The following is a 10,544-nucleotide window of genomic DNA, read 5'->3' as shown; positions in this document are numbered from 1 at the left end:
ATAAGCCCTTGGTTTCATAAGTATTTTCAAAGGCTGCTCAACAAAAATAAATCTGTTTTCTTTAGCGAAGGAGAGAGGTTCCCCAGAGTCTCGGGCTAAATACCATGCAAGCAGCCAGAGCATACAAATGGGAAGTAAAACAGATCAAATAGAAGCTTTTCAATCACGATTTGGCAAACATGATATGGTGCAATCCAGTTATAGCGATGTACCACTTATCATGATCAGTTTCTAGACTAGGAAGATCAGTTTCTAATTTAGATACGTCAATAATTGGTTATAGCGATTGAAATTTCGGCTTTTCTCATTATCGTCATATTGCTCTAGTTCAATAGTTTTCAAATAGGGTCCGGGAAGACATTTTAGGGGTCCGCGAAGCCCTGCCTCATCATGAAGCCTGGCAAACAAGTTGTCTTATTTTAGATCAAAAAGGAATTTTTCAACTTTAGGGCGTGTTTTCTCGTGTTTGTCAATATGAGAATTCGACTTCACACTAGCCCTTAGTGAAATCAATTTATTACATTATATTTAACCTATACCTCCCCCTCCCCTTGCCACGAACAGGGTCCTCCATCATCTCCGCCGACCGGGGTCCGCGAAACATCGATGGTTGAGAACCACTGCTCTAGTTTGTATTTTTCCTCATTTAAGACGTCCAGTCGTCCTTTAAGGAATGGAGCAGGAACGGAAATATTTCTTAGGCCCATTTAATGCACATTACCCGTGCACACAAGAAACAATATTAATAAATTATTAATTTACATTCCCACACACAAACATAGAATAGATACACATCACATGGATGAATGTACAATGTTATAAAACACTCATATAGATTTACAAATGTACAGAAATATTCACCTACATGTCTATGTACCGTAATATCCCGAGTCATCGCCCACCCCCCTACCACCTGAAATTCATTAAAAAAGGGGGGTGGGCCATGTCTCGGTGGGTGAGCACAAACACTTGAAAAAAAGCGGAAAAAAAACGCCTATTTTTCTCTGCGTATCTAGCGCTGATGCACAAGAGATACATCAAACTCAAAACTCGATTTAGTTTCATTGTTTTATAGAAAAAAAATGCTCACGAAAGAATATTTTCCTATAGCGAAGTCCGTTGCTTGCATATGCGCTAGAAACACCGCCGATCTGCATATAGCGCGAACGTTTGTTCCGTGAAAGAATGTCACCACTATGTTCTCCTAGTTAGTAAAACAAAAAAAAGAAAGAAAAGTCTACAAGAAAATAGAAAAACCGACCAGGCCCAACGAGCGAGCGAGCGGACCAAAGAAGCGACCTAGAGCAATGCTGGGAAAGCGGGAAAGCCGGCGGTCGCGTTGGCAAATACTTTGGCGTCGGGCCAAGTCGGGCGCCTTGTCAATTGCAAGCTCTTGCGCAACTTTCTTGTTTGGTGCGTACATACGTGCGTCTGTGCACGGCGGGCTATCGATGCACGGTTGGGACGCTCTGCAAACGTCTGTGTAGGGCGTTCCAGCAAAGCTTTATTTACGCGTTGGCTTTGCCTAAAATATTGCACAACCGCGGTCGCGACGGGCGGGAAGAAGGAGCGGGTTCGCGGTGACCTTACTTCGGCGGAGACAGACTTTGACCTAACACTCCGCGGTTACATTAACAAACTCTTATTTTGTTATCTCCATCGTTTTCTTTTCACACGGACACACGACCACTTTGGGGTCGCTCACGGAGGTAAACAAAAAGAAGTGTCTTTTCCTCCTTTGTTTTACTTTGTCACGGACGCCCTCGAACTGTAAGGTCCGCGGCCGCGTCATTCGGGTAGCATGAGTGTTCGCGGATCGCAGAGTCCGCGCTGGGGTATTTGAAGGGGTGGGCGATGACTCGGTGTTTTTTCGGAAATCGATATTGGCCCAAAAAATGGGGTGGGCGATGACTCGGGGATGGGCGATGACTCGGGATATTACGGTAGTCAACATGAGAACAGGCACTCATAATATATATATAATGTAAGGAGGAAGAGATGTTAGCTTGACGAAATGTTATAGTTTGGATTTGAATTAGTACAGGAAACATCATCTAGGCAAGGGTATATTTATACAGGTGCTAGAAGCCCAGTTTGCATGCTTTTTTAGCTGCAAGTGTATGTTTTGTTTTCGGTTCTTCAAATGAGCAATGGCGGAACTTTAAGTACCAATTGAAGTGTGTCGTAGCATACAGTTTCACAAACCTCTTGTGGCACTCTGGGCTGCAAGTTATGTCAGTCTCACCCTCCAGTGCATTAGATTGTGTCACAGACCTTTGGAATGCGTGCCACAGAGTCAACCCCTTGAGGGAAGTAACTTCCAGCTGTTGAACATACACAAAACACGAATCGGAAGGCACCGTGAGGTTCCCAAAAAGGCATTTGGGAATGTTGTTGGCGCCCCACAGGCTGAAGAATTGGTTAGAGCCGCCAAATTGTCCCGAGCCTTCATCCGTGAGGAAATGCTCACACACATATTCTGTTAGTTTGCTGGCTAGTAAAGATTTCACGAGAGAACCACTGACATAATAGACGACATATTATGTCAAGGTTGTCTTCCTCAGCACTAGCAGATGAGCTTTGTGACTTCCCTCCATCGGTCTAGCTCAGCTGCTTCCACTAGTGGGAGAGCAGATGCAGGAAAGCTCCTTAGCTCGTCCAAGAGGAAGCTTGCATCCTCTTCGCAGGTAGCTGTTTCGCAAAGCTTGGACGGCTTGCCAATCCAAATCTGTTTCAACCCAGCAATGAACTGAAACACAGTTGGGTTGTCATTACAACCATGCTGTTGCTTCACAAGCCCGGAAACGTTTTCTAATGGGTTGTGCTGCAATCCGAGTCATGAGTGAATGCAAGCAAAATCTTGGTGGAGCTCTTCCCAGAGGAAGAGCATAGCCTTTATAGTGACTGGCCACCCTTTGATGGCGTGGGGTTGCTGTACTTTCAGATGGTCCAAACCTCCAGCTTTCGATCCAGGGCACGCAGTTCTCGAGAAAATCAGACTGCTCCGATTGCATAACGCAGCTTGTCTCCAACTTGCTTAATGGTGGAGCTGTTTAAAAATCAAAGAGCTTGTCCATTCTCTCAACGAACTCAGCTGTAGGCTTGGCTGTAGCTAGCAAATCCCCAGTGGCAAGGAGGGTCAAAATCGCTACAGCAACTGACTCGCTCATCACTTCTGTCGCATACTTGACCTTCTGATGGATCTGTCTCTCAGTTAAATGTTTTTGCGAGTCTACACTTTAAGTGGTAATTACGTGCTTCTTTGCTTCCAGCAGCAGTTGCACACGTTACATTGTACAAGGTGTCTATGTAAGTCCAATCAATAGCGTTAGTTCCAATTTGCAGCTTATGTTGAAGGAGATTGTTTCTCACACATTTCATCAGATGAGGAGTATCATATAAGAAGACCTTCTTGCTGTTAATTTCAAAGAACGATTCTTCAGGAGACACATCCATCAGACGAGCCAAGCTTACACTGTTTGACCCTTGGTTGCAGATCACAGTTTCGACAAAAATGCTAGTCTTGAAGCTGTTGGATTAAGGTAACCAATAACTTTCGAATAACGGATGCAGATGTCTGAATTTTTTAGATGGCAAAGGCCACAGGTTGAACCCAGTTCTTTGCAATGTCAGAGAGGACAATCAAGAATGCTGTGCTGCCCACATCTTTTGATCTCTCAGTGACATCATCCTGGAAGTCAATGATAATGTCACGTTTGACATCATATTGTAAGTGCCATCTTAATGAAATTTCATCAAACATGAGAGTGCACACCCTGTCCTGAATTGGCCAATATTCAGCTGCACTTTTCAATTCGTTGATGACAGCAGTCATACTCTGGGCAACACCATCACTCTTGACAGTAGCCTGTTAGCTTTAGGTCCATGAAAGTAGAGATTAAGAGCAAGCTGGTTCATATCATTAGGCCACCTTTTTCATTGTGTATTTACAGAACTGAGTTCAACCTGTGCCGATAACAGTTTATAGAATTCTTTTGGGACATACTCCCTGATGTTCCGCCGAGTTTCCCATTTCGTGATCTTTCTGAGGATTTTCAATCCCTTCAGCCTGTTGAGTGCCTTGCGGTACTTTTCACTTCAGCTACGAAGTTCTGATAAACGATGCTTTATGCATGGTGTAAAGACCCGACATCTCCGTCCAGCCTTTTTCGGTGTGGCGACTGGAATCCTCATGCATCTGTGAGGTGGGCCAGGCACTTCGGCGTCAACAGCAACTGGCTCCAGAACTGCTTCCTCTATGCCCTTAGGTTCTGCATGAGAAATATTGTACATAGCTGATTAACATCTTGCAGTCAGAGAACACACAAATTGACTTATCACTGAAAAACTTAAAGCATACTGAGAAAAGGTTAGACAGGAACAGTACTTGGGGCATTGGATCGTCCTCCTTGCTCAGCTGGAGAAGTGCCCAAGCTGTATGTGCCTGCATATTTATACAAAGAGTATACATGTAACATGTCCTTAGGTTCTGCATCAAAAATATTTTATCTGATTCAGCATCCTGCAGCCAGAAAACACATATTTGCTTATGACCAAAAAGATTAAGGCGTACCAAGGAAAAATCTGACGGCGACAGTGCTTGGGGCCTCTGATCCTCCTCCTGGCTCAGATGGAGAAGTGCCCAAGTCTAAGTGCCTGCACATATATACAAAGAGTATAAAATAACATGTACTTAGGCCCTGCATAAAAGATATTGGAGGTGATTCACCATCCTGCAGCCAGGAAAAACACAACTTGGCTTACGACCGAAAAATTTATGGCGTACTGAGGGAAAGTTCAATGGGGATTGTGCTTGGTGTATCAGTACCCCCCCCCCCCCCCCCCCCCCCCGCCCCCCGGTGCAGTGCCTGGATAAATACACAAAGTATGCATATAACATTCATCAAGGTGTGAAGCCCCTTGCATTGTCATCATTGCAGCGGCTTCAGAAGGGGAACAGAGGGTGTGACTGTCCCGCAGAGAATTGAGATATTTCTAGTACGCTTATTCAAGTGAAAAGAATGGAAATATGAGTACACCCCTTATTCTCCTGAATACTTCCTACCCCACTGTGTCATTGACAATGTCAGCTGCACTTACTATCCTCGAGCGTTTCAGGGATTGCACACTCCCTGGTGCAGCCAGGAGTATTGAGTTTTGACGCTCAAGTTCACCGACTGGGGTGTTCAGGTTTTCCTGACTCAATCTTATTTGATGTTGCAGAACGTCTGCTCACGTCACAGAAAAGACAACGAAAATCAGAAAAGACACGGCGTCCTGCTATTGTTCCCTATATCCATTGCTTGGCACACAATCTCAAGAGAGTAGCCTCCAAGTATGATGTACAGGTAGCACTTTCAGCACCGGACAAGCTCAAAAAACTTTGCCCAAGAATAAACAACACAAAAGAAGAAAATGTTCAATGCCAAACAAGACACCAACATAAGTACGTGGACTGTAAGAGTCATGTCGTTTATGAAGTACCTTTTTCCTGTGGAAAGGTCTATGTAGGGCAGTCGGGTCGCTGCATCAATGTTAGATTGAGAGAGCATGACCTCTCACTGAAAGCCTCTCCATCTGGACATCTTGCGGTGCATGTTCGTGACTGTCATTGTACCCCTTTGTTTAATCAGACGAAGGTGTTAAAACATCTCAATGACAAAAGAGCTAGAGAAATCTATGAAGCGTACAAGATCAAGAAAGAAGAAAGCAAATGTGTTAGTGCCCCGTCAGTCTTCCTTTCAGAGAAAGAGCTGAGATACCTCGACACGTGCCCCTGATAATTGCGTCCTGCTGCTTGGGTACCGGCAACAGTGTCGCCACTTCATGCTGGAAGAATTTGCCGGTGTCCCGTGTGTGTGTGTGTGCGGCTACTGCAAGTGACTCACGTGTGACCAATAGATCTGCGGGATGGTCACCGGCAACAGTTCGCCTCTTCATGCTCGCAAAGGGTTTGCCGGTGTCTCGTGTGTGTGCTGCTAGTGCTGCTGCCTGCGCATTTGCCGATGCGATTCTGCAGATCTGCCTTTATTTTATTTTATTCTATTTTATTATTTTATTTAATTTGTATTTTCACCTTAATTATTTTCGCTCTCTGTACACTTCTTTTTTGTCATCTTTTTCTTTTTTCACCTTATAATTAAAGCCAGTTGTAAGTAGCGCTCTTTCCTGTCCTAACGTTCTTCCTTCCTTGTATTTGCGCTAATTTCCTCATTATGTTTAGCCAACTAGCCCACCAGATGATTTTAATGCAGTTCCTTTCTTCTACAAAGGGCCCTTTTTCGTACTGTAGCTCTCCCCTGGATTCAGTTTCTTTTTATATCAATGTTATCGCCATGTCCATTTGCAAGGCGAGATTCTATTCCTTCGCCATCAGAAATGGAGTCGTCCCACACGACCTCTATGGGTTGTTCGGCTGCGCAAGGCGTCTATTCAGCATTCCAAGAGGATTTGCAGAATTGTTCGATCTGAGATGTGGCGACAAGTCCGGTACTACAGAACTTGCCTCTGGGTGTTGGCTGGCTGCGGGTACCACGATGGCGGTCAAGGACAAAGACACAAGGCCTTCCTGGAAGCAGCAAGCAGGCTGACGGAGTTTATCTGGTTGTCGTACGTGCCTCAACTCAAGAGCCTTCGTGCCCAAAGCAAGCAGCAAAAAGGCGAGTGTGTCACATTGCTGGATGTCCCTTCTTTACCTGAAGAATTTACGAAGGTCCTTGAAAAAGGTCCAAAATTTTGTACTCCTCCAAAAAGGGAAGGTGTTCATCTCTTGTCAACAGTGCACGACATAGCTTCCAAAACTCATGAAAATAATAAATCCAGATGCATAGAAGACTGTGTTGAAGTCCTGCAAAAAGCTACTGCCTCTGAAGGAAGCCAGACAGTGTTTTATCCGATTGTTGATTATTTCAGAAAAAATGAATTAAACCTAATTATATCTGACAAGGAAGGGGGGTTCGTTGTAACAAATAGAGCTATCTACCTAGAAAAAACCCAGTGTGCCATAGACAAGAGTTTCAACCAGTTGCAAGGCTTCAGAGCGAAGGCTGTCAAATCCAAGGCCATTCAGTTGTGCAGCCGCCTGGACTTGGTGCCTCTAAGGAAGCTTATCTCCACATCAAAAAAAGACCAACTGGACATGTTTTTTACTGCAAAAACGCACAAGCTAGGATGTCCTTTCCGAGTCATTGTAACAGAAAAAGGATCGTGGCAGGCCAATATGTCGCGATTCCTCCTCCGTCATCTGTCAACCCTTCCACTGAATGACCCTTTTTTGATTTCAAATTCTGACGTGCTGGTTCAATATCTGCAGCAAAACAACACGTCTGTTCGCTATGGGTTTTCCCTGGATGTTGAAGACTTGTTCTACTCCATTCCGCACGTCAAGCTCTTCACAGCCGTAAGGGAATCCATCGAAGAAAACGGGACCATCTCCTTTCAGAATCAATGTGGCGTTCAGGTCGAATCTTTTTTAGAACTACTGAAGTTCTACTTGTCAGCCACAATTGTCACGTTCAATGATGCATTTTACCTGCAAAAGAAAGGTATATGCATAGGGTCGTGCGTGGCGCCTGTCCTCTGCGACATTTTTCTGGCCAAATGTGATAGGGCTATAGCCGACAGGTTCACTGACGCACATGTCTCACACATTTTTCGCTACGTGGACGATTACCTTGTCCTCCTTAAACAACGACCTGTTAGCAACGAGAAGCAGTTTTTGAGCCACATACGATCCACCTTCATCGAGCAAGCAGAGGGTCTTAAGTTCACTGATGAATCACCGGAGAATGCCACCCTCCAGTTTCTGGATTTGAGACTGTCGTTCCTGCAAGACCACACCTGTTGGATGCATTCCCCACGCTCCAAGAAACGACTTTTACCGTATGACTCTGCTCATTCTAAACTCATCAAGAGAGCTATTGTCACTGGATGCTTCAGCACGGCTCTTAAAAAGTCATGTCCGCATTCAGCGGGGGAGAGCTTTGACGCTCAAGTTCACCGACTGAGGTGTTCAGGTTTTCCTGACTCAATCTTATTTGATGTTGCAGAACGTCTGCTCACGTCACAGAAAAGACAACGAAAATCAGAAAAGACACGGCGTCCTGCTATTGTTCCCTATATCCATTGCTTGGCACACAATCTCAAGAGAGTAGCCTCCAAGTATGATGTACAGGTAGCACTTTCAGCACCGGACAAGCTCAAAAAACTTTGCCCAAGAATAAACAACACAAAAGAAGAAAATGTTCAATGCCAAACAAGACACCAACATAAGTACGTGGACTGTAAGAGTCATGTCGTTTATGAAGTACCTTTTTCCTGTGGAAAGGTCTATGTAGGGCAGTCGGGTCGCTGCATCAATGTTAGATTGAGAGAGCATGACCTCTCACTGAAAGCCTCTCCATCTGGACATCTTGCGGTGCATGTTCGTGACTGTCATTGTACCCCTTTGTTTAATCAGACGAAGGTGTTAAAACATCTCAATGACAAAAGAGCTAGAGAAATCTATGAAGCGTACAAGATCAAGAAAGAAGAAAGCAAATGTGTTAGTGCCCCGTCAGTCTTCCTTTCAGAGAAAGAGCTGAGATACCTCGACACGTGCCCCTGATAATTGCGTCCTGCTGCTTGGGTACCGGCAACAGTGTCGCCACTTCATGCTGGAAGAATTTGCCGGTGTCCCGTGTGTGTGTGTGTGCGGCTACTGCAAGTGACTCACGTGTGACCAATAGATCTGCGGGATGGTCACCGGCAACAGTTCGCCTCTTCATGCTCGCAAAGGGTTTGCCGGTGTCTCGTGTGTGTGCTGCTAGTGCTGCTGCCTGCGCATTTGCCGATGCGATTCTGCAGATCTGCCTTTATTTTATTTTATTCTATTTTATTATTTTATTATTTTAATTTGTATTTTCACCTTAATTATTTTCGCTCTCTGTATCACTTCTTTTTTGTCATCTTTTTCTTTTTTCACCTTATAATTAAAGCCAGTTGTAAGTAGCGCTCTTTCCTGTCCTAACGTTCTTCCTTCCTTGTATTTGCGCTAATTTCCTCATTATGTTTAGCCAACTAGCCCACCAGATGATTTTAATGCAGCCAGGAGCTCTGGAGAGACAGGCCACTTGTGGAACAAACAGCTATATCCAAAATAAAACGTATCAGTTGCTAAAGTATTCTTAATTTGTCCTCTGCATCAAGCTCACCCTGTGCTTCTGCTGCTGCACCCTCCAGGTTGGTAACTGCAAACATTGTGATAGGGTATAGCAGTTGCTATTTATTGAACTTTGAGTCATAAAAAGACTGAGATTTTTCATCTTTGACAGAATGAAACCATGTTTTGAAGTTTCACAATAATCATCATCAAACTTATCCTACCTTCACTTGTGCTTTGTGATTGTAATGTGTGGAGTGTAAGATCCCTGAAGCGCTCCATTTTTTATAAAACAAAAAGAGGGCAAGTTTATGGGCATTTACTTTAAATAGGGAAACCACTAACCAGATCTGACGAGACGTCGGAGCCTGATGTTGGTAGAAAGGATGAATGGTACAGCATCCACCTTTAGCTTGCTATGGTTGTCGTACAAGCTGTCATATGCAAAATGCTGGGAGCAAAGCCGGTGATTCTTGTGCACAACACACAGCAGATAATTTCTGTTGGCATATTCCAGCCAGTGATGAAATCTGTAAATAAGAACCTATAAGCCTAAACGTTCAGTTCATGTCTGGATAGCTATAATTACAATATAGTCATTATTTTGAATTCTAGACTTATTTCAATCGTTGTGACACGGAACGCAGCAAGAAAACTAGTCTACTATATGTGAAGATAATAGACAAGTTATTAATGTGAAAGCATTAACTGTCCCATGGAGCGAATTGTAGTCATCAGCTTTAAAGCTGCACTAAACGGCCCCTTCCTCTGTCCTAATGTCGTCTGTAGCAGACATCTGATAGATAGGCTCCCATTGGCTGGTGCGCATCATCAAGGAACAAGGCTCCCAATGGATCTCGTGCGGCGTAGTTCTAAAAAAGGCCACCAGAGAAGCCCTCTCCATGGTGGCGCAGCACACGCAGCGACCCTAAAGAGCGACCCGGCCGTCAGCGGTGGCAGCAGAGCCCGTTCGGGCAAGCTTTGGAGTGGGTGTACGGCTGAGCGTGGCACGGCCACTTCACGAGAAAGTGTGCTAGGCTGTCGGCTGGCAAAACGTGGTTGTCCACGCCTCTACGCCGCAGACGAATTAAGGGAGCGGAAGAACGACATTCGTGCTTTCGCATTCACAACTCGTAAGAAGTGCTTAGGTGTCCTCGGACTTTTCAAGCGCAGCTCTTAGGTGTCCGTTTCCGGGTTAACATAACTGGGAATCACATTGTGCGATGTTTCCCCGCTAAAGTGAATAAAAAAATTTTCCCACTAAATTTAGCAGAAAATATTCTCTGCTAAATTTAGCAGGGAAGCTTAACCCGCTAAATTTAACGGAAAAATTTCTCCGCTAAATTTAGCGGTAAATTTCCCGCTCAACTTAACGGAAAAGTTTCCCCGGTAGATTTAGCGGGAA

The sequence above is a fragment of the Ixodes scapularis genome, unplaced genomic scaffold, assembly GCF_016920785.2.
Source record: "Ixodes scapularis isolate PalLabHiFi unplaced genomic scaffold, ASM1692078v2 PGA_scaffold11__112_contigs__length_91849675, whole genome shotgun sequence".
Lineage (NCBI taxonomy): Eukaryota > Metazoa > Arthropoda > Arachnida > Ixodida > Ixodidae > Ixodes > Ixodes scapularis.
This window is presented reverse-complemented; position numbering follows the sequence as displayed.